This window comes from Dasypus novemcinctus, chromosome 20, assembly GCF_030445035.2.
Source record: "Dasypus novemcinctus isolate mDasNov1 chromosome 20, mDasNov1.1.hap2, whole genome shotgun sequence".
Taxonomy (NCBI): domain Eukaryota; kingdom Metazoa; phylum Chordata; class Mammalia; order Cingulata; family Dasypodidae; genus Dasypus; species Dasypus novemcinctus.
Window position 1 is genome coordinate 26,282,745 of NC_080692.1, and position 25,012 is coordinate 26,307,756.

The 25,012-nt window shown below is 37.8% G+C and overlaps 1 pseudogene; it reads right to left on the bottom strand.

Annotated features, from left to right (window-relative positions):
• LOC101414977 (antigen WC1.1-like) overlaps positions 1–25,012 on the bottom strand; it is a 313,117-nt pseudogene that overhangs the window by 285,826 nt on the left and 2,279 nt on the right.

The window sequence follows — 25,012 nt, forward strand, 5'->3', positions numbered from 1 at the left end:
TAAGTGAAATTCAAATTTTCTTATCAGATAAAAATGCAATTTGCTGTTAAAAGCTTAATGAGATGAATGAGCTTAATAAAATGTCTATTCTTTGTAGCTTACAGCCTAAAACTTCCCCCAATACAATTAAAATCCATCTCAAAAATTTAGTCAAATGATAAACTGGGAAATTTGTGACAGATAACCTAGATGAAGGATTAATAGATCTCATATTTAAAAAGTACATGCAAATCCAAACACTAATCAATAGCAAAAGAAAAATCCACAATTCATAGGCTTTAAAATTAGGTAATAAACATGTAACAATATATCTTATTGGTAATCAAAACCATCGTAATTAAAATCACAGTGGGGAAGCGGACTTGGCCCAGTGGTTAGGGTGCCCATCTATCATATGGGAGGTCCGCAGTTCAAACCCCGGGCCTGGGCCTCCTTGATCTGTGTGCAGCAGGCCCACACGCAGCGCTGATGCGCCCAAGGAGTGCGGTGCCACGCAAGGGTGTCCCTTACGTAGGGGAGCCCCACGTGCAAGGAATGTGCCCTGGAAGGAGAGCGGCCCAGCGTGAAAGAAAGAGCAGCCTGCTCAAGAACGGTGCCACACACACAAAGAGGTGACACAACAAGATGACACAACAAAAGAAAAAGAAACACAGATTCCTGTGCCGCTGACAACAACAGAAGCAGACAAGGAAGATCATGCAGCGAATAGATACAGAGAACAGACAACTGGCACTGGGGACCGGGGATGGGGGGAGAGGGTAGGGGAGAGAAATGAATAAATAAATCTTAAAAAAAAAAAAACACAGTGACATGCCATTTACCAAATACCTGGGGAGAGAAGTCAGGCCGGGGTGTGGCTCACGGCGGTGGCAGGGCTCGGCACACGCCAGGCGCCGGCCTGAGCCAGCCCGGGCGGCAGGCACGGGCGTAAGGCCCTCTGCCGAGAGGGGAAACCGGGCACTTTCCCGCCCTCCCCTCGCTCCCCCGCCATGATCCGGCCGCTGCCTGCGCCTCTCTCTCAACACCCCCCCCCCCCCAGGGGCCTCCGTGAGAGGCCGCCGCCATAGAGGAACCCCCCCTCCCCCGCCTCTTCCCCCCTCCCACAACACGCAAGTGCAGACATAATCACCGCTTGCCACACCCCTCCCGGCAGGGCCCAGGCGCGCCTGGCTGTCACAGCCAGCCAGCCCCGGGCCGCCCCTTGCCGGCCCCCCTCTGCCCCGTCTCCGCCCACTGGCCTGGATAGCGACATCTCTCAGCCATATTAGGGCATAAAGTCCATTCCCACCAATCCACACTCATCCCAGGCCAGCCCCGCCTCTGCTCCCCCAGACTTATATTTGCAAGCACTTCCTCAATAAACAGACCTGCGCATAGTCCTCGTCTCCCTGGCGTTCTTCATCTCGTCTTGCGTCGCCACCAAACCTGAGCGGCGAGAAGGGGCCTTGAGGCTTCGTGCCCGCTCCTCCTCCTTCACCCGCGCGGCGGCCCCATCCGGAGAACCCGCCCGGCCAGCCTCGCCGGCCCTCCTGGAGGCCCGAAACCACCCGCAAATACCGAATTAGAAAAATTATAAAAGGGGTGAAAAATATCAGTGCTAATGAGTATACAGTGAAATACACTCATTCATAACTTATAGGAGTGAAATATTTTACAACAATTGGAAAGTCACTTGCCAGACTAGGTTCAATTGTGTTGTCACAGTATTTCCACTTATAGTGGTTTCTTTAAAGAACAAATTAAAAATATTATGTACTGTTTTGTATACGTGTTATATATAATGATAAAATATTTTAAAAGAATAAATGTACAAATAAAGATAATAGCCATGGAAGTTACATACCGCATTAAAAAAGGGAATGCAATGAAATTGGAAAACAATTCTTATTACTGGTTGTGAAGGGAAGAAACGTGAGATTCCTGGGTTCTTTTTGCTTGATGCAGAGAATTGAAGTCCACACCAAGGTTTGATTACACAAGGGAAATAGTTTATTAAGCTGGCGGAATCTCAAATCAGCCTCTCTGAACAGCAGAAGTAGCAGCATTCTATTGGCTGGTATAGGGGAGGAGTTCAAAGGGTTAAGTTACAAGATTGACAGATGGGGAGGGGTTGCCTCATGTGCATGCTCTATATAGTACTATCTGCTTTAACATGCTTGACCATACTTTACATGTACAGAAAGTGGCATCTAAATCCCTCCCAGAGATGGAAAGTTTACAATGAGTTAAAATTCTACTAAGTTCATTCTAATACTACCCTTCTGAGTCTGCTAAGAACTGGAAAGTCCTAGCTTGTGCTTGTCTCGATTCTGTGGTTAGTTTCTGACCACAGCTACTAACTGCTCTATTTTTGGTTGTTTAGCTCTTGCTGCAAAGTTAAGATTAGCTTAACAGGGCCTAACAGAGGAAGACAGAAGTTGGGTGGGGGTAGTTCTTACTAGTGGTCTTTACAGTTTTTCAGTGAAAACAAGGACATGCTATCTGACTGCTTACATTTGCAGAAGTTTTCATTCTGGTTCCTCTTGTCTTGAAGCCTCTACCATGGATTAAACCTAATAATTCTGAGGATGAAATGAGTCAGGCTGTGGAATCTCGTTTTCTTAATTTTGAGTTAAATATTTTTTATCTTCTCCGCTTTTCACTTTGCTTTCATGTGAAGTGAAGTATTTTATATAGGAGGTTGGGGTACATCTCCCTAAGTGGGGCTCTCTGATTATCAGTAGTGTATCCTTTTACCCCCACCTTTTCCCTGGAGTCACAGACTTGAGGTTCTCATCCAATGCGTGCCCTTTTCCTAAGGCAGGTATCAATTTTGTGAAACTGGCCCCCTGTAGGCAATCCCTTCATCTAGATGAAACTGAGAATGGGTGCCCCGTGGTTCGGTCTCAAATTCAAATGGCCTGTCCCTTGCACTAGGATGCATAACCATAAGATTTGACACATATTAATTCCTCTGAGCTAAAATCCAATATTCTAAGACCTACAGCATCAATATCTGCTACTGAATTATTTTAAAAAAATGTTATGTGAATTTCATCTCAATTAAAAAAGATGACATGCTTCTTATTTTCTTCCATTCTAGAGTGATTACTGTGCCTCCCATAATCTCCATGCTAAGCATTATATCTGCCAAGGAATTTTACTTTGGATCCCTTTTAATAAAATGAAATGGCATTTTTCCACAACTTTATTTATTGATCTTGTACAATTTGAAATTGCAAAAGAGGCAATTTATAATAAATGTAAATATTTGTGCACATATATGCACACATACAGGCACCTTTACACTTTGTTGCTGTTTGTACTAGTAAATTCTTGACATTTCTAATATTCATGTGTGTTTTTTTGCTGAACCCTTGAGATTCCTTCACTTTTATTAGGAAGTCCTTTACGTAGTATCTAACATGTGCTAACATCATTCATACCAACGATTAATTCATTTAACTCTCATAACCACCTAACGAGGTAGAACATTATTTTCTCCATTTTACATATTAGAAAATTGGAGCTGAGGAAGGTAAAGTTTCTAGCCAAAGGCCACACACACAGTTAGTACAGGAAGTGGGTGAGTTCGAATACAGGATGTCCTTTATCCTTGTTCCACATTTTCCGTTGGTGGTTTCTTACTTCTGCAATCCAGATCCTGAAGCAAAACATAAAATTACCTTCTTCCCATCAGCTGAGATCTTTGCCCACTGGACATATCATCTGTATCATAGGCTGTAGGCTCCAAAAGATTGCATTTCAGTAAATGGAAACAGTGGATTGATTGATACTTAATCCTACCACACATGTCTTCATTTGGCCTGGCACTTTCTAACCCTGCTCTCTCAAGGCTGCAAATGCTTTTGTGTCCTCTGTCCCACCACATGCCCTTGGTCCTGCATAACTTACATTTTAGACAGCCCTGGTGGGGCTTTCACTTTTGAGCAAATGTTTGTGCTTTTGTGCTTGAGACATCAAATGAAGTAGAATGAACAGAAGAAGGGGCCCATAAGTTCTGAGAGGGACATGTATAGAAATTAAACATGGATAAGTGTTTAACTATTAGGGATTAGTTGTGGATTTAAAACTGGACAAAAAATAGGTTCCAGAGAAGGAGGGCTACGTATTTCAGCATGTTCATAAATGGTACATACTCTCTGAAAACTACTTTAGATAAAAGTATCTTTACCACTAGATTCCATTTATACTAATCCAGAGCTTTCCCTAGTTATACTGCCCTGGTTCCCTCCAGTCATATACAAAAGGATTGAATATTAAACCTTTGCTTTTGCATTACATTCACCACTGAAAATACCAGTCCAAGAAAATACCTCAGACTTGAACTGTTTCTTTCAAGCCCATAAAACTATTGGAGACCTAATAGAGATAATTCTATTTCTTAGGGTAGCATGAATGTCCCTTATCATCCTCCATATGAAAAAAGCATTTTTCTAGAGAGCAGGTCTGTACAATAGAGCAGAGTCACAAAGTTGTTGATAGCAACCGCTGCCATGATTTCATGGCATCTGCAGTCCCCAACCTCCTTGGATAACCACAGTTCTTTGTTCTCTCCCATGAATACCAATGTTGCCTTAAGTGTAAGTCACATCACTATGGGCAGGACTACTATACCTGAGGCTCTGGGATTTCTGAAACGGTTATAAAAGAAAGAGAGTGCATGTAAGGGCTGGGGTGAGGGAGAGAGAGAGATGCAAAGAAAGTGGATATTTTTTATTTCTTGTTTCATTCCCTGGGCATAATGGGTGTCTTTTAAACTATCATTCAGATCTGCTTGTTGGAGTCTGTGGTCATACCCAGTTTTCTATGCTCAAAATTATGGGGCTTTTAAGATAATGGTGGAGTGTTATTTATCTAGGGAAAAGGATGGTTTAACACAGCTTTTCGTTTTTCCACAAGATATCCTAGTATCCTCCAGCCCAACTGTGTCAGCTGTTTTTCAGTGTATTTTACCCTTAGCAAGACCCCCAGTTTAAGTTCAGACATTCATACTTACTAGAGCTTCACATGCCATCATCTTCCTTGTCCTCAGAGCTTGGCATGACAGTCTCATAGAATGACTCATTTCCCCTGTACTACCTCTCATCCAACCAGGTGGGTCCAGGCCCCTGGCCAAGCACGGCCTCCTCCAGGCAGCTGGAGCAAAGCCACAGCCCAGCTGCTGACACAACACTTCAGGCTGGACCAGGTCCCAGGAGTCATTACACACTGTGCTCAGGATCCTTTGTTCTAGACCTCCACTCTCCTGCAGCACTTGGTGTCGCCTCCACAGATTTTTTTTTATAAGAGAAGCTGTGGGTTTATAGAACAATCTCACACAAAATGCAGGATTCCCAAATAACACCATACCACCAGCATCTTGCATTGGTGTAGAAATCTGTTACAGTTGATGATAGCACTTTTTAATAATTATACTATTGTTTTTAAACAGTATTGTTTTAGTTTGCTAGGCTGCTGAAAGGCAATATACCAAAAATGGGCTGGCTTTTAAAATGGGGATTTACTCACTTACAAGCTTGCAGTTCTGAGGCCATGAAAATGTCCAAATCAAGGCATCTTTAGGTGATGATTTCTCCCCCAAAGACTGACTGCTGGCAATCCCGGATTTCTCTGTCACAAGGCAAGGCACCTGGCACATCTGGTCTCTCACTTCTCTTCTGGGTTTCATTGCTTCAACTTCTGGCTTCCTCTGGCTTTTTCTCTGTTCATCTGAATTCCTCCTGTTTATAAAGGATTCCAGTAAGAGGATTAAGACCAATTCCAGGCCATGCCTTACTGAAGTAATCTAATCAAAAACCCTTAACTGAAGTAACCTAATCAAAAGGTCCCACATACAATAGGTCCACATCCATAAGAATGGATTAACTATTTTTTAAAGATTTATTTTATCTTTATTTCCCCTCACCCCCACCCCACTGTCTGTTCTCTGTGTTCATTCACTGTGTGTTCTTCTGTGTCTGTTTGCATTCTTGTCAGCAGCACCAGGAATCTTGTGTCTCTTTTTCATAGTGTCATCTTGTTGAATCAGCTCTCCATGTGTGTGGCACCACTTCTGGGCAGGCTGTGCTTTTTTTGCATGGGGTGCACTCCTTGCGCATGGGGCTCCCCTATGCAGGGAACACCCCTGTGTGGCACAACATTCCTTGTGTGCATCAGCACTGTGCATGGGCCAGCTCACCACATGGGTCAGGAGGCCCTGGGTTTGAACCCTGGACCTCCCATGTGGTAGGCAGATGCTCTATCAGTTGAGCCAAATTTGCCTCCCTGGATTAACTATTTTTAATGTTCTTAACTATAGTCCATTATCTTTAATAGAGTTCACTGTATTATATAGTTCTGTTTTATCTTTTAATTTTTATTCTAGTAACATATATGATCTTAAGTTACCCTTTCAATCACATTCACCTAAATAAGTCAGTGATGTTAATTGCACTCACCATATAGTGCTACCATCACCACAATCCACTTCCAAATCTTAACCACCAACCTAAATAGAAATTCTGTACAAATTAAGCATCAACTTCCCTTTCTTTAAACCCAACCTATCCTTTAATAACCTGTAATCTAGATTTTAACTCTATGAATTTGCTTATTAAAATTAGTTATCAGTGGAATCATACAATATTTGTCCTTTTGTGTCTGCCTTATTTCATTCAGCATAACTTACTCAAGGTTCAGCCATGTTGTCACATGAAACAGGACCTCATTCCTTTTTACATCTGAATAATATTCCATTGTGAATATATACTACATTTTGTTTATCCAATCATCTGTTGATGGACACTTGGGTTACTTCCATTTTTTGACTATTGTGAATAATGCTGCTGTGAACATCGATGTGCAAATATGTTTGAGTACCTAATTTCAATTCTTTTGGGTATACACCTAGTAGTAACAAGATTGCTGGGTCATATGGTGAGTCTATACTTAGCTTTCTGAGGAACCATCAAACTGTCTTCCACAGAGACTGCACTATTTTACATTCCCACCAGCAATTAATGAATTTCACCATACCCTCTCTAACACGTGTAGGTTTCTTTTTTTATTAGTAGCCATTCTAGAGGGTGTGAAATGATATCTTGTGGTTTTGATTTGGTTTCCCTAAAAGCTAATCATGTTGAAGAATATTTTCATGTGCTTTTTAGCCATTTACATATCCTCTTTGGAGAAATGCCTATTCAAATCTTTTGCCCATTTTTTTCTTGGGTTGCTTATTTTTAAAAATAAGTGAATCTTAATGATACATATTAATAAAGCATAAATCCATTCAAAGTGTACAATCAATGCTATTTGGTATGATCATATAGTTGTGCACTCATCACTTCAATCATTTTCAGAGAATTATCATTATTCCAATAATAATAATGATAATTTAAAAAACAAACAAAAAACTCTCATCATCTCTCATTCTCTCTATGCTTCCCTTGCTGTACATAGCTGCAACTCTATTTGTCTCCCTAGTTTATTTGTATTTATACTTTATAAAAAAGGTCTTACATATGCAATATCACCCATATTTGTATTTTACATGAGGTTTCACTGTTATACAATCTCGTGTTACATTTTAAGCTTTCATTTCAGTAATATACATGACCTCAGACATATCTTTCAACCACTATCATACCCATAAAAGAGATCTGCTAGTTACAATCACTATGATGTGTAATTTTTTCAAAGTAATTTTCACATACACTATATTTAATTCTCATCAAAGTATTCATATTCCTTATTAAAAAATAAAACTGAGCATTACAGAGGCTAATGAGTTTTTTCCAAATAACACAACTATTAAGCCGGAAATCTAAGATGTGTGTCAATGAATCACACACACAAAATAAGAGAGCATGGATTGCCTTAAGTCTCAACACTCTATTTCAAGTGGTTGAATTTTACTTATTAGGTTTTTCTGTTCTTTTTTTGTATGTACTTATCATGGTCAGCAATGTCTATTTTAAGTCTGAAAGTATGCCTTAGCAAGCCAGTGTAAGATTTTATCTCTTAAAGAATCATGTATCAGTAAGCAGATGAAAAGATGTTCAAATCATTAGCCAATGATTTTGGAAAATAAAACTGCAAGGTGATAGCATTTCATAGCCACCAGGGTAATATAATGAAAAAGATAGAAAATAACAAGTGTTGGTGAGGATGTGGAGAAATTGGAACCTTCATACACTGCCAGTGGTACTATAAAATGGTGCAACCACTTTGGAAAATAGTTTGGCAGTTTCTCTTAAGGCAAACAGAGCTAGTTCATGCCCTAGCAATGCCACTCCTAGGTATATGCCCAAGAGAAGTGAAAACATGTCGCTACAAAAATTTGTACATCGATGTTCACAGTCATATTGGTCAGAATAACTCAAAAGTAGAAATAACTCAAATGTACATCAATTGATGAATAGAAAAATAAAATGTGGCATATTCATATATAGTAGGCAGAATAATGATTCCCCCAAAATGTCCATGTCCTAATCCACAGAATCTGTTAAAAGAAACAGTGCAGATGTGATCAATTTAAGTATCTTGAGATGGGGAAATTATACTGGATTACCAGGTGGGCCCAGTGCAATTACAACATTCTTAGAAGAGGATGGAAGAAATGTCAGGCAGAGAAGATGTGATGATGGAAGCAGAGGGTGGAGTGATGTAGGGCCATGAGCCTACACATGTAGGCAACACTTGGGGTGCTACTGGGCAGAGTGGCAGGTGGGACTTGTTCCCCTCACACTGAAACTCTTCAGTCCAGACCTGTCTATTTCCTTCTCCAAAGTGAGCTCCCCCAAGGACAGAGATGACTGTGCCACATTGCAATTCTCTGCACAGCACATCGGCAGCTTCAGAATCACAGACAGAGCCCCATGTGTCTCCATGTTTCACTTTCACATGTCCAGAGCAGGGGATGTCCCCTCCAACTAGTCTGGGTTCCCCGTGGGCTGAAAATATAGTAACACTTCAGTGAGCGATAACATGATTCCCAGATTTTTCCTTGTGATAGGGTGAGGACAGAGCCTAAAGTAGCAAAGGGAGACCAGGGTACCCAGGGACTTCCCATACTCATTCCTTGTAGCTTTTCTGCATAGAGCTGGGCATACTCTAGTCAAATTACTAGTAGTGAGTAGTAATCTAGTCAGATTACTTGTATTTATTCCAGGCCCCCTTTTTCTCATTGGACCAATTCATCTGAGAGAATTCTGTAATTTTGTTACCTGGGACCACCATGCGTGAGAAAGATAACATCTCTTTCCTTCCTCTTATATTAGTCATGTCATGAGAGGTCGAGTGTGTTATCTGCTGCTTCTACTGATTAAACTTTTGCACTCAGTCTTCTACTCACAGCAGTCTGGATCTGCTACAACCACTTTGAATGATTCTATGTAAAGTTTTCCAACATACTTCTCTGCACATCAGGCCCATTCTTTCCTCTGACATCTTGACACCTGATAGACGTGACCCTCTTTTCTCCTGTTTTCTCCTTGCTGTCTTGAGAGCACCTCATCATAACTCTTCATTTCTTCCCTGCCCAAAGTTCTGTACTCAAACTTCTACACTTCTCAATGGCTGTTTCTCTCAACTGCCAATAAATGACTGTACTTTATTCTTGAATTCTATATTCACAAAAATATCTACCTGGATGTCTGCGACTTACCTTGTTCAAAACTGCATGAATCATTGTATTTTTTTTTTTAAGATTTATTTTTCTCCCCTCCCCCCCATTGCCTGTTCTTTGTGTCTATTTGCTGCATCTTCTTTGTTCGTTTCTGTTGTTGTCAGCGGCATTGGAGTCTGTGTTTCTTTTTGTTGCGTCATCTTGTGTCAGCTCTCTGTGTGTTCGGCACCATTCCTGGGCAGGCTGCCCTTTCTTTTGCACTGGGCAGCTCTCCTTAGGGGGCGCACTCCTTGCACGTGGGGCTCCCCTACACGGGGATAGCCCTGTGTGGCATGGCCCTCCTTGCGCGCATCAGCACTGCGCATGGGCCAGCTCCACACAGGTCAAGGAGGCCCGGGGTCTGAACCATGGACCTCCCATGTGGCAGACGGACGCCCCAACCACTGGGCCAAGTCCTCTTCCCTCACTGTATTTTTTTATCTCAATGAATGATATCCAGCCTAAATTAAATTCACCTGAATTTGAACCTCTTCTTTATCTCACAGTAGATAATGTTAACATAAAAAACAACAACAACAATACTGAACATAAATAGGCACCTGTTATGTATTAGGCATTTCAATAAATAGTTAACAAACTTATTTCACTTAATAGATGGCTATTAATATCATTCTCATTTTATAGACAAGGGAATGAATTGCAGAGACATATAGTAATTTGCCCATGGTCACATAACTACCTGGTAAGAAGGTAGGATGGAATACAGCCCATATATTCCAGAGGCCTGAATCTTGACCATTACAATACCCTGAACATGTATAAAACCACTAATGTCTGTCAGTCCTCTAGCATATATCTTCTCCATATTTACTGACACTCTAATGTTATTCATCGTCCTCTCTTATGTAGACCTTTGCAATAGTTTCCTAAGTGTATCCTGTCTTCTAAGTCCTCTCTCCAACAAATTTATACCTTGGTGACAAATATATTATTAAATTTAAACTATTTCCACCTGATTTTTAATCTTCAAGATTATATTTATAAATGACAACATTAGTTTTCCCTTTTAACAAATATTATTAATCATCTACCATGTTACCTGACTGTTTTTAAACACTTGAGGTTGAGTGGTCTAAAAAGTCTGTCACAGAGGTAAATTTTTCAAAGAAGATAGATTATAATAATAATTATTATGGAAATAGTAGTTGTTGTTTTAGTAGCTAACATTTATTGCTCATTTGCTGTTTAAATCTAGTGAGTCAAAGTTGTTATTACCCCAATTTTTCTTTTGAGGTAAATGGAGTACAGAGTGTTTTATGTTTTAGTAGCTTCCCCATTACCACCTAGCCGTTGAAATTAAGGAATGATGAGAAATACCAGTTAATTGCATATCAGCCCTCACCAATTTGCTAAGATAACTTAGAAAATTTTCCCCCAGAAAAAGAAAAAAAAAAGAAAATATTCCAGATCTGACTATTTATGGTATTGCAGCTGTATAGAGTAGCTTAGCATGTTAAAATATCACCTTATTATTCATTAAATATGCACAAAGCAAGTTCCTATTCAAATTTAAGATGAAGAATATGTGACTTTCTATACATAGCACTGAGTTCAAAGCAAATAATGCCTCAACTAAAATAATTAAAGACTCTGGAACTGGAAGGCCTTTAATTTCTTTTCCTTTTTCTTCTTGTTTAGTTCAATATGGTTTCATTTAAAAATATGCAAAGCTGAAGGAGGGGATCTTATCTTTTGTTAAAAGAAAGCAGTGTTCACAGAATATATTTAGCTATTGTAGCTTTATGTCCAATAACAATAGAAAAGAAGGTTCCTGTTCAAGATCTGCACTCCAGCGCACTTACCCAGGTGAGTGGCAAGATACACATTCCCTGGGCTGAAGCTCACAGCAAACCCTCTTACCCTACTAGAAAGCTAGCTCTTCCCCAGGCACACACATGGCATCTTATGCCTATTGCTCTACAAGGGGCATTGAGAATCCTTAATTTTAAGATTGAGAAAAATGTGTAAGATTTTCTTTTAACTCAAATTGCCTGGATTTGAAGTTAACTACCAATTATTAGCTTTTGACAACTGCAAATATAAAACTTTCAACTTACAAGAGTTCCACATTTAATGGAACAACTCAAAAGTGAAAAATTGGGTGATTTAACATGCTTTAATTTCTTAACATTTTACTTAATACTTATTGTGGGAAATGGATGTGGCACAAGCAGTTGGGCTCCTAACTCACACATGGGAAAGCTTAGGTTTGGTTCCTGGTGCCTGATCTCAGGTGAGTGGATGTAATAGGCTGGCATGGTGAACTGATGCAACAATATGATCCAGCAAGATACACAACGAAGAGAACAGTGGGGAAACACAATGAGAGGCTTAACAGGCAGGGAGCAGAGGTAGCTCAAATAATTGGGTGCCTCCTCCTCACAGGGGTTTGGTACCTGGTGCCTTATAACAAAAAGAAGACATATAGAGAGCAGACAGTGAGCACAAACAATGAGGGAGACATAGAGAAATAAATACATAAAATAATTAAAAAAAAAAAACATATTGCGACCAAATATACAGTCCTTTCTTGTACTTGGTATTATAAACTCCTACTCATGGTTGCTATTTGGTTGTCAAAAAAATAAGATAAGACAAGAGACTACACATATTGTTATATAACGGTGCCTTGGAGTATCCTGTTTTAGGTGTTATTACTGAAATTAAACTTGAAAAAAAGTCTACAAAACCAATACCCATGTTATTTTAAACGATGAGGTAGATCTTTATCCTACACAGTAAAAAGAAGATAACAAATATGCACACAGCTTTCAAATCCTCCTTTTTTTTTAAAAAAAATTTCAGGTTACAGTCACTTTCACAAACAGATATTTATGAACTATGATGTGCAAAGGTTATACTCAGGCAAGTGATGTATTTGGTGTGTTATTATTCAGAGACTCAATAAGCAATCTTGGAAAAATCAATTCTCTCCAAAAATCACGGGTTTTCCTCTGCTGTGTAACAGTGTACCCCACTACCTCTGTTCCATTTTCATCATGATAAACCAAATGAAATTTTCCAGGTTCTTTTATGGCAGGTAAAGATGAAAGGATTTCTGTATCTCCTTGGTGCATCTCTGGATTGTGGCTTAATATTTCTTATTTCTTGTAGTCAGAGACATCAGGAGAGTAATCAGATGTCATTTCCAAAAGTTTATATGAAATTTTTCCACAGCTTGAAGGGTAGCTGCTAACAGAGGCAACAGATTGTTGTCCTTATATATCTCTACTGGATACAGGATAACAGCTGATGAGTTTGTTATAAATTCATTTCATTTCTCCTGCTTTGATATTCACTGTTTCTGTTTAAATGCAAAGAACGGTTTGCTCTCACCCTCAACTACTCCCCCACATTCCCTGACCCCTGGTTCCCTTCCAAGAAAGAAGGTCCTCTCCTCTATCAAATCCTCTTCCCAAATTCTTTGGGACAGAGAAGTTGGGAGGAGGACTAGGAGCCTGTCTGCTACCATTTGAGACTGAGTGCTTCCATCAAGTAGCACTTGAAGTCTATGAAGATGGCCTGGGTTCTAGAAGAGGCATGCTGTGTTTAAGAAACCTGTACCCCAGACTGCCGTGCTCTTGGATATCATGTATGTGGCATCTGACTCTGAACTGGAGAGTGAACCTGAAGATGCTTTTCTTATCTTGCTGTTAAAAGGGGTGCAAAAACCTAGCTTTGCAGCATTTGTTTGCAGGTGTGTTTCTCAGACAGGGCCCGCCTTCCTTTGATAGCTCAGTCAATATTTCTTGGAGAACTTTCTGACCTCCAAAATGACATTACTGAAACCATCATTGGTTGGTCTGTAAGAAGACTTGGGCTCTGAGCAGAAATTGGGGCTATGTTTTTCACAAATGGTTCCATCAATTTTCTTCTTACCTTTAACAAGACTGCTTCTTCCAGGAGAAACTTTTGGAGGACTACAGTTCAGAAAGGTACACTCTTTTGCTGCCTGTTCTACAGGTGTTTTGGGAATCCTGTTTCTTTTTTTTTAACAAGTCAATTTTATTGATACATATTAATAAAGCATAAAACCATCAAAAGTGTACAATCAATGTTATTCAGTGAAATCATATATTTATGCATTCATCACTTTAATAATTCTTAGTGCACTTTCATTATTCCAAAAATAATAATAAACAAACAAAACTCATTACCTCTCACATTCTGTATGCTTCCCCTGCTGTACAAAGATGGTATTCTTTTTCCTTCTCTCTAGTATATTTGTATTTATATTTTGTAAAAACAGTCTTTATAATCTTTATATTCAATATCACCCATATTCGTGTTTTACCTGAGGTTTTACTATCATATACAGTCCCATTTTACAGTTTTTAGCTTTCCTTCTAGTATATAAGTGACTTTAGACTTTCCCTTTCAACCACTGTCATACCCATACAATAGTCTGCTAGTTCCAAACACCATGATATGCTTTCACCTTTCATATCATTTCCAAAGATTTACAAACAACCTTTTTTACCAATTCTGCACAGATTATTCCTCAGCTTTCCATTCTCTACCTTCCTTCTATTATCTGGTGACCTATATTCTAATTACTAACTCCATGAGTTTAAACAATATATTTAGTGCACAATAGCATGATTATTCAGTACTTGACCTTTTGTGTCTGGCTTGCTTTTACTCAGCATAATGTCCTCCAGGTTCATTCATGTTGCTATATGGTTAACGACTTCATTTATTCTTAATATTCCATCATTTCTATATACCATAATTGGTTTATCCATTCGTCAGTTGATGGATACCTGGGTTGTTTCCAACTTTTGGCAATCGTGAATAATGCTGCTACGAACATTTGTGTGCAGATGCCTGTTCGTGTCACTGCTCTCAGTTCTTCTGGGTATATATCTAGTAATGGTATTGCTGAGTCCCATGACAAGTCGATATTCAATTTTCTTAGGAACTGCACGGAATTGCTGCATAGTGGCTGTACTATTCCACATTCCCACCAACAGTGAATAAGTGTTCTTATCTCTCTACCTCCTCTCAAACATTTACAGTTTTCCGACTTTTTAATAGCAGTCAGTCTAATAGGTATGCGATGATATCTCATTGTAGTTTTGATTTGCATTTCTGTAATCACTAGTGATGTTAAACATTTTTTTAATGCGATTCTTTGCCTTTGTATTTCTTCTTTGGACAACTGTCTTTTCAAGTCTTTTGTCCATTGTTTAATATGGTAGTTTGTCTATTTATTGTTGAGTTGTATGATTTCCTTATATATCATTGTTATTAATCCCTTATTGGATATATGATTGCCAAATATTTTCTCCCATTGAGTCAGCTGCCCTTTCACCCTTTTGACAAAATCCTTTGAAGTAAAAAGTGTTTAATTTTGAGGAGGTCCCATTTATCTACTTTTTCTTTTCTCGCTCATGCTATAGGTGTAAGGTTTAAGAAACTACTGTCTACCACAAGATCTTGAAGATGTTTTCCTACATTTTCTTCTAGGAGTTTTATGGTGTCACTTTTATTTGGGTCCTAGATCCAGGCTGAGTTAATTTTTGTATAAGGCATGAGATAGGGGTCTTCTGTGCCCAGGGATTGGAAGACTAAATATCATTAAGATGCCAATTCTACTCAAACTGATTTCCAAATTCAACACAATCTCAATAAAAATCCCAAAAGGTTTTTTTGCAGAAGTGTAAAAACTCATTATCAAATTTATTTAGAATGGTAAGAGGCACTGACTAACCAAAGTATCTTTAAAAACAAAGAATAATAAATTTGGACACTCACTTCTGAACTTTAAAGCATATTGCTTAGTTACAGTGGTAAAAACATCATGGTACTGGCATAAAGACAGATACCATGGCCAATGGAACTGAACTGAGAACTCAGAAATAGGCCTACACATCTTTAGTCAAGCAATTTTTGACAAGGCAGTTAAGCCTTCCCAGTTGGTCCAGAACAGTCTATTCAACAAATGGTGCTGAGACAACTTATTATCCATACCCAGAAGAAAGAAAAGGGACTCCTATCTCATACCTTACACAAAAATTTGCTCTGTTTTTAATAGTCATACTTCTTTTCCTTTGGTGACTTTCTTTTTGTCTCCTTTTCATCATCCATTCATTCATTAACTCACATGTTGTTTTATTTTTCCTCTTTTTCTTTTCTTACACCTCACACTCTGCTATATAAGAACATTTGGTTCCGTTAAAATCTTCTCATTATTACTTTCTTACTTCTTTCATTGTTTCTTTGAATATTTGTAACCTAATTCAGCATCTTTCTCCTCAAACTTTCTCTCTGCTTCTTTTCTTTTGTAGGTAGTGCAATGGGTACCCTCACCATTAATGACTACTGCAGAATCCTCAGCAATGCCTCTCTCTTCTAACTTAACTATAACGCAGTTGTCCCACACCAGGTGAGCACTCTCGGTGTGGGGCAGGAACCCCCAACCAGGTAGAGACCTCAGAAAGCCCGAGAACTGAAGCTGAACAGTTGATGGACGCAATTAATGAGATCTGTAACTACTCGGCCTCTGTGCCAGTCAACCAGAAGCCAGAAGACTGTGCAGTACGTGACAGGTGGCAGGGGCAGTCAAATTAATGCCAAAATCTAGCCGTCTTGGATGCTTCTGTTTTGTTGGAAGCACCAATTTCTTCTTATTGAGTAGCTATTTGAGCACAAATTTCCACTAAGAAACATTAGAATTCATATGATTCCATTCCACTTTTGGGCAGCCCTAACTGTTTAAATAAAGACAGTTTCTTAAGATCAAGCCAAGTTCAGCTTTCTTATAACCTCTGACTCTCTTACCTCCATTCATCTCAAGCAAAATAAAACAAAGCACCACCAGAGTAAGAAAAACAAAAAACGAAAATAAATTATTTTCTCTTACATGTTGAAAGTTGTTAATATCTTGAAAATAAATCCCTTTTACAAAAATCCTCTTGAGACCTTTATCTTAAAATATTTGAGTCCAGGGCAAGAAGAAATTTCTATCCAGGAAGTGATGGATAGGAAATTTATTTCACTTTGCTTCCTAAGTATTAGGGACTTGGAGACTTCATCCTCAACTTTTATATAATGAGTCTACTAGAAAATAATAATATACCATTATTTGGCTTTCTTGTATCATTTATTATGTATATACAGTTAAAATATTGGAAATTTAGACCTTTAGACTCTTGGCTACAGTTTTACAAGAGTCATGAAGTGAAATTCTCTGTATTAAGATCTTTTGATGAATGAATTAAGCTTCCTCCAGGCCTGAGTGATTTTATCTATATTCATTTCTTTTACTGAAAAGATGAATAAATGAAGAAGTATAAGAAAATAATTAATAGAATTATTGCCTTTTGTTTAGTAATGGATAAAACTTACAACATGATTTATAGAAGTATTAATGGATATTTTGTTAGCTATTTCCAGATTATGAAGAAGTATAACTCCTTCTAGTCCTAGAATTCTTCCCAAACCTAAGCAAAAAAATAACACATTTTAAAATAAAGTGCTCCTTAAGGTCTGGTGCCATCCACAGTATATATATCACAAACATAATATGTGGAATTTAAAGTAATTTTGTGACCAAAATTCCTTAGACCTCTTTCTGGTTGGTTTGTCTAATTGGAACATCAGAGATAAATTGTTGCTTTATATTTTTAATTCTCTTGTTTCATTGACACCTTCCAGCCCTTTTCAGCCAGATGGCCTTGTGCCATAGAAAACCCCAAGAAGTTCAGCATATTATGGAACTTGTGTTTTGGAGCTGGCAGAAACAGTTCTTTCAGGAACTTTTTTGAAACTATCAAACAAATCAAGAAACAAAATTATAAACTCTTTCTAGCAAACCAAGCAGAGAGTTAAACCCCAGGCCTTAAAATAAGTAGAACTTCAAAAACTACAGAAATATGACAGAAGAGTTTACAAAAGAAAGCAAAGAGGACACATAGCCAAGAGAAAAACATAACTAAAATTAAAATTTACAATTTACTCTTTTGAAAGGAAAGGAACTTGCCTTTGGTTGCAATCTAAAATTCCTTGTATGTCACAGTCAGACCAGATACACTGCCTGGAACAGGGGAGCCCACAGGCAGAGCCCCACAGGCAAGACTAAGTGTGGATCACAGGTTAGATGTGGTCTGTGCATAATAAAAATCCCATTTGCTAGGGAGAAGTGCAAAATAAATAAACTTGGAGTGCATGTGAATAGCTATAGATAAAAGAAAATTTCCTACTAGCCTGGAGCATGACCCTCTTGAGAATAGCTGCTCCCAAAAAATGGCTTCCTTCAATGAAAAGTATGAAACAAAAGAACGGTTATGAGATCTGTATGAAGGATACCATGAGATTAAAGAAGGATAAAATCAGGAAAAATAAATGGCAGACAAAAATAATCCAAAGAAGAATGATGCTACAGGACAGATGAAAATTGTAATAAAGTATTTCATATGGACTTTAAAAAACTTGATGAAGTAATTACCTCTAAGAAATAAACACACACATTAAAAGGAGCTCAGAATATGGATGGTAAGACTGACTACAAGCAAAATTGATATGTGAGCTCTCAGTCGTCAGGAACCAAAAGAGTATGAAGAAGTTTAAACTATCAGTGAAAGGAAAACTTTTGGGAGGAGTACAGAGAGGTGTGTGTTCTGTTGAGTAAAATTTAGAAATGAGAAAAGTAAATAAAAATGAAGAGTGTTAAAATGCAAATGACAGAAAACAATATGGGAGATAAAGAAAATTGGGCATATGCACAATTGAGGTTCCTAAGAAGAAAACAGACATAACAAATCAAAACCAGTATTTCATGATATAGTTCAGGGGAAATGGCTTGAATTTATATACTGAATGGGAATATCCCATTTTCAAGGAAAGAGAACACTGATGGCCATTAAAGGAAAGCAGAAAAAGAAATGAAATTCCTTCTGAGAAAAAGTAAAAAGCCAAAGGAGCTACAGATTTCATAGCTCCATTCACTGGTTAAAAAAGATAAGAAACAGCTACAGAAACCTGGTAGCTGTGAATATGCAAGAAAGCAGAGAATCCAGGTTTCATGGAATCTTAAAGAATTTACTAGAGACAAAACTCAACAAACCAAGAAATGAGGAGAAAAACTATGGTAAATGGACTAGTCTAGTGGCAAACCTTCACATTAATTTAATTGTAGGAAAATAAATGTGATGATTAAGGGGAAAGAATAGAATATTAATATCAACATCTCTGAAAAGAAAGATATAATCATACTAAACTTTTTTTTTTAATTAGTAGGGAAAGTGGAAAAGAAGGTGAGAGGTAAAGTAAGCACATTGATTTCCTTATCTTTAGTTGTTGCAAGTATTAAGGAACCTTAGAAAGGAAAAATCAAATAACAATGATAGAAGTGTATGTAAGAGTATGGGGGTTAATATTGAAAAACATAACTTAACAATATTGAGTGATAAAAAAGAGAGATTAGAGAAGGAAGAAAGAGAAATCATACTTATATCACTATTATCTTCATATGATAGCAAGAGGTATTATGTCAAGAAATAGAAAATGATGTAAATTATATAAGATTATAAAAATTTTATAGTATAGCCTATACTGTATCTCTCTTTTTTCCTTATTTTTAAATAAAGAACACTTTTTATCACAGGCAGTAATATGTTCTGCTAAAGAACAACATTCCCAGAATCCCTTTCAAAGACTTTGGTGAGTAACATGATAAAAGAGGGTTGGATCCTCTGGGAAAAATTTTTAAAGAAGCTTAGCCAGCCTCATCTCCCTTGTGACCTGTAAATCAGCTCCACAGAAGTCATGTTGGAGACATGAATAAGTAGCAAGGTGTCTGATGCAAGGTGATGTTCCAGGAGAAGTTGTATCACCACCAGACTGCCTGCCTGTCTTCGGATTTATTTACGGAAGAAAAGTCCTGTGTTTAAACTTCTGTTATTTGGAATTACTACTCTATGCAGCTGAATAAAATTTTCAATAATTCAGAGTGAGTTATTGCTTCTAAGACAATTTAATCATAAAAACCCAAAGTATATACATTGTTGAATGGAATTCGTGGGCAGCAGATAGTAGTGACTCAGGAATTATAAGCTGAAAAGCTAATGTATCTTATTAGCTATGGTAAGGTATTTGGACGTTTGTCACCTTGTAAAGCAAACTATGTGCTCGCTAAAGCTGCAAAATTAGAGAATATAGTGGAAAAGCTATTGAAAAATGGGGGAAGTCCCCCAGAATGTTGGGATAACCTGGATCCCTCTTGCCACTTTTAGCACTTAAAATGAAAGGTGAACTCAAACTAGAAGCAGCCAGACTTCAAGCAGAAATGGGAGAAGAAATATCAATTTTGTAAGGGAGATGTGCTCTGCTTGAAGTTGTTCCACGTAATTAATTCAGAGTCTAGTAATTTGGAACTTGCAGGACTGGAAAGAAAATAAAAACTCTAAACATCTTGCCCCCCCAAATTGATGTGGTTATAAAACTGCAGCCTTAGCAGAATATAAGCTTGATGGTCCTCATACAAAAGCAAATAGTTTACCACTAAGGACAAGACTTAAGTCTTGCTTTTTCCCCAAACCATGGTTTCAAATGCTAATAAGGCAGTGGCCAGGTCAGAATATGTAAATATGTCTTTGATGATGGTTACTTTCATAGGGTAATGCAAATAGATTAGAAGACTAGTAAATTTTAGGAGAATTGTTTTGCTGATTATGAGAGCACTTAGCACAAGCCAATGGTTATTCAATCCTTAATGCAAAACAATATCAGCAAAAGGTGGGCTGTGAAAGATGTACAGCCTCTAGACAAGTATTCTTTCCACAATGACCTCAAATGTAGTCACAGAGAACAATGCACTAGAAAGAATTGCCCAGAGTGCAGCACCTGCCTGAGAAGAACAGTGGATAGACAGCACCTTCATGGGGCAGAACCTGGTTTTGCAGACTGGCTTCCCAGAGGAACACAGTGCTTATCCTTCCTGCTCTGAGATTTGGTAATTGCTACAGAAAATGGAGCCACCAAAGCCGCCTTCAAATTTTTACCTTTTTGGCTTATTATAAAAAAGGAGGAAAGTTAACTTTGCCTTCCTTAAGTCACTATTATTTGTTTTTTGTTTATGCAATTGAACTAAAGCTAATTAAAAGAAAATAAAATTAATAGGAAAACTTTTTCTAAACTTAGAAAAAAATTATCTGACATACAAATAAATCTACACATTACCCATTGCAAAACACCCCAAAACGACGTACAATGAAATATGTTTTTACGTGTAGCATAACACCCAAAATGACAAATGTCATGTATACATATTATGGCAACATAACAATACATAATTTGGTTTTAATACCAAACCTATTTCTCATTTCCAAAAGTAATCCAATCAGATTCTGTTCTTAAACAAATTCTAATTCTACACTGAATAAGAGTGATGCACCTAAAGCAAAATAATTCATAAAGGTAGAAAATAAGAAACTGGAACAGTAAATAAAGCAGTAGTTATGATATTAATATCAGCAAGTTTAATTTAAAAACCATTCAACCATAAAATGATGGAAAATTTATGATCCTAAAAAGAGCAATTCACAGTAACTACCTGACAGTCATAGGAAGACCCATGCCCCAGCACATAAGTCATCAACACTGACAAAGTAGAAACTACAGACATACAAGATGAAATGGGCAGCAACATATTACTGGTTGAAAACTGATTTCTCTTGCTAAACTTAGGTCCAATTATGTGGACATGAAATTTATTAAAATTTATTAAATTTATTAAATTTATTAAAAAAACTTCAAATTGCAAACAAGGAATATACTTACCTTTGGAAGAGTCACAAAAATTGACCAATAAAATGACTAAAAGTAAAAGTAAGATGGACAATATACTCTGTTTACAGTAAATACAATAAAATAGAAATTAATAACTCATTAGATGAAAAGAGTCCAAATCCCTGGTTTTGTTCTTACATTATTTTCTCCATAGTCTTTCTCCATTTTATGGGTTGAATTGGCTGCTTTGAAAAAAGTATGTTGAAGTTCTAATCCTGAGAACCTCAGAATGTGACCTTATTTGGAAATAGGGTAGTTTAGATGAAATAAGGCAAGTAATATGAGATCACACAAGATTAGGGTGAGCCCTTAATCCTTTGTGATTGGTGTCCTTATTAGAAGAGGAAATTTGTGCACAGACAGAGACAAACAGATGGGAGAAGGCCATGGATTGCAGGCAGCAGCGGCAGAGGAGGGAGAGAGGTGGAGAGCAGGCTCTTTCCTGCACGTTTAGAGGCCACACGGCTCTGCACACACCTTGATTATGGACTTCCAGCCTCCAGAACATGAGAAAATATACTTCTGTTGTCTTAAGTCACCTGGTCTGTGGGACTTTTGCTGCGAGAGCCTTAGGAAACTGCCACTTTGTGAATAAGCTGTGGCAATATATTATCTTAAAGTTGTTGAAATGCATCCCTTTAAAGTTAACATTTGAGCAAATATGATCAGCATGTATTGCTAAAGAATATCCACAAACCTAGATAACTTATAGCTCATTTTTGAGCTTTTTTAAACAGTTTGCAGTGAAATATAGGCATATATTCAGAAAAAAGAGATTTCTTCCACAGTTATATAGAAGGAGGCCAATTCCAAATTGTGTCAGTTTATCCAACAGAATTATTTTTAAATCATTTGCTTCCACTCCCATGAAAGACACATGTAAGTTTTCCCTTAAAAAAATTCAACCCCCCTTAATGTTTTACACCTCCAATGATTTAAAAAGTATGCACAAGAGTTAGGGAATCAGATAAGTCAGCAAAAACCAACACTTCTGTCCAAGGTACAAAATGGATTATAAATTATTCTGAGAGTCTCAAATGGAATTTGTATTGAAGTTTCTGATTTCTTGAGAGAGAGCTAGTCATAGGCACTAAAGTTTCTCATAACCTTCATGAGTATTATAGGAAATTTACCCTCTTGGAAAGAAATTTCTTCTTAATAGGCTTATATATTATATACTTGAATGTGATTGATATAAAAAAGGGAAATTTTAGGTTGTATATATGTTATGAGAATAAAAATAAAACAACAACAACAACATAGGACTGTTTAAAACAAACAGTGAACCCTAATGTACCCATGGACGGTAGTTAACAGTACAATTATAATAATATTCTCTCATTAACTGTAACAAATGTACTACACTAAAGCAAGGTGTTAATAATGGATGGGGTATGGGAACTCTGTATTTTCTGCATGATCTGTCTGTAAACCTCTTTCTAAAAAAAGGGAGGGATAAAGGAAAAAAAAAGAGAAAATCTTACCTAACAAGTAACTTTGGCTTCTCCATAGTGGTCACAGGAAAGTCCACCCCATTGCCAATTCTTACATTCCCAGAGAGAAGTTCCATTTCCATGACTGCTGCTTACAAACAGATATGTGTTTGTTGCCTTTATTTTGGAAAAAAATTGATAGGATGTTCTGAGTGCAGATCTACACCCCACCTGTCTGCAAGCCACATTAGCTTCTACTAGTCCCCAGTCTGCCACACTTTCCCGACCAGTTTCTGAATTTCCACTTCCACTAAACCAGCGCAGCTGCTGCCTCCATCTACAAGTCTCCACTTCAGATCTGATCTAACTGCAAAAGAGACATATACTCAAGCCATCAATAAATATGTATGTTAGCTCCCAAAGGATTTTTTTACCTTGCTCCTTCCCAGATACTGGGTTACTGAAAATCATGGCTTACCTACTGCCTCCTGTTTTCTTTTTTTTTTTTTTTTTTTCAGAGCAGCAACTATTGACCATCAATTTGGTTAGAAATGGGATCTAAGTTTCAAGGATTTATAAAATTGTCAGTGGTGTAAAACATGAGCAAGTCAGATATAAAAGTGCAACATATAAAATTTTGTCTCTCTGAGCTCCAGGTTGATTTGGAAGGCTGTGTGCCTCCTAACAGCAGTCTGAATGATGACTATAGAGAACAGAATCAGGCAATCCTCCAAACAAGTCAAATAATGACTTCTCACAACTATAAAATCACTGCAACTAGGAATTTATTAGACCTTTCTACCTCTTACATCTCGCTCTTATATCTGCTCATAAAGACAGGCTTTCTTTTCATTTGTTTTGTGTTAACTTATCAGAACAGGTCACACCAGCATCTTCAATATGATTTCAATAATGCTTTCCCCATTGGTTGTGGTCAAACTGCCAGAGAGTAGATTCGTGTCCTTGACAGGAAACACTGCTAATGCAAATGCAACCAGAGCCTTGGCTGGCATTACCTTGTCCAATTGCAGTATTGGCAGTAGGACATCCCAGTTGTTTATACGACACAGGAGCATCTTTAATGCCTCAGTTGTCATCATGCACTGTCCCCCATTCTCCTTGGAATTTCACTTCTTATCTTTGTGAAATTCAGAGGCTCCATGTACAAATTTCAGGCCCATATCTGCTCCCTCTGTAACAGGTACAGAAAACAAGTTGGTGATAAGAAAACAACAAGCACCAGGGAACTCTAAATGCTTTCCCTGAGATGAGTAAAGGAGAAAGGAATGATACAGCACCACTAAAAATTATTAAAGATGGTAGGTGGAGTGGGCATGGTAAGAAGACAGGACATTTTGGTATAGAAAACACTTACTATAGGAAGAGTTCTTCACTAGAAGTCGAGGGGCTGAATTTTATTTAGAAACTTGTTTGTTTGACCTCCACAGAGTTTTGTTGGGATTGCTTATTTTCCTTGTTAAAATATATTCACGTGTGTAGGTGGTACCCACATACTTGTTAGTTCATCCCAGTACTCAACATTCTCTTTGCCTCAGACTGGGCCCACTTTCTTCAGTTACAAGCAAATAAGAGAAAAGATTCCTTGCTATTACTATTTTCATCTTCCCCTATTCAATATTCCTCAAAGAGCAGACCTCGATTCTGAGAAAAATGCAGTGATAAATAACCCTTTTTCTTCTGGCAGTTTCTTTTTGTTGCCACAATCCTGCTCACTGTGATTCCTTACCACATGTGAAACACGTTGAGAAGAAATGTGCTGTTTGGAGGCCTAGAGAGATTTTGATGAAGTTTGAATAGGAAGCCATTTTCTATCATTTGACTCAGTGAATTTGAACTAATAGTTTTGAAAGGATGGGCTAATGTGGCTAAAAGTCTTGTGGGTTAGAGGTAGATAAGGGAGGTGGTATGCTCTTAAAAGTCATCCAGGCACTTTCATCTCATCCATTCCCAGCTGTCAACTCAGTTGTTCGTCAGTGTTCAGAAAGACACACAGATGAACAGAGGTTAGTTCAATTACATAGTCAAGGTCTCCTTATTAATTAAAAAAAATGAAGAGAAAATAATGCTTAATTTTATTCATATTTCACAAAACCAAACCCCA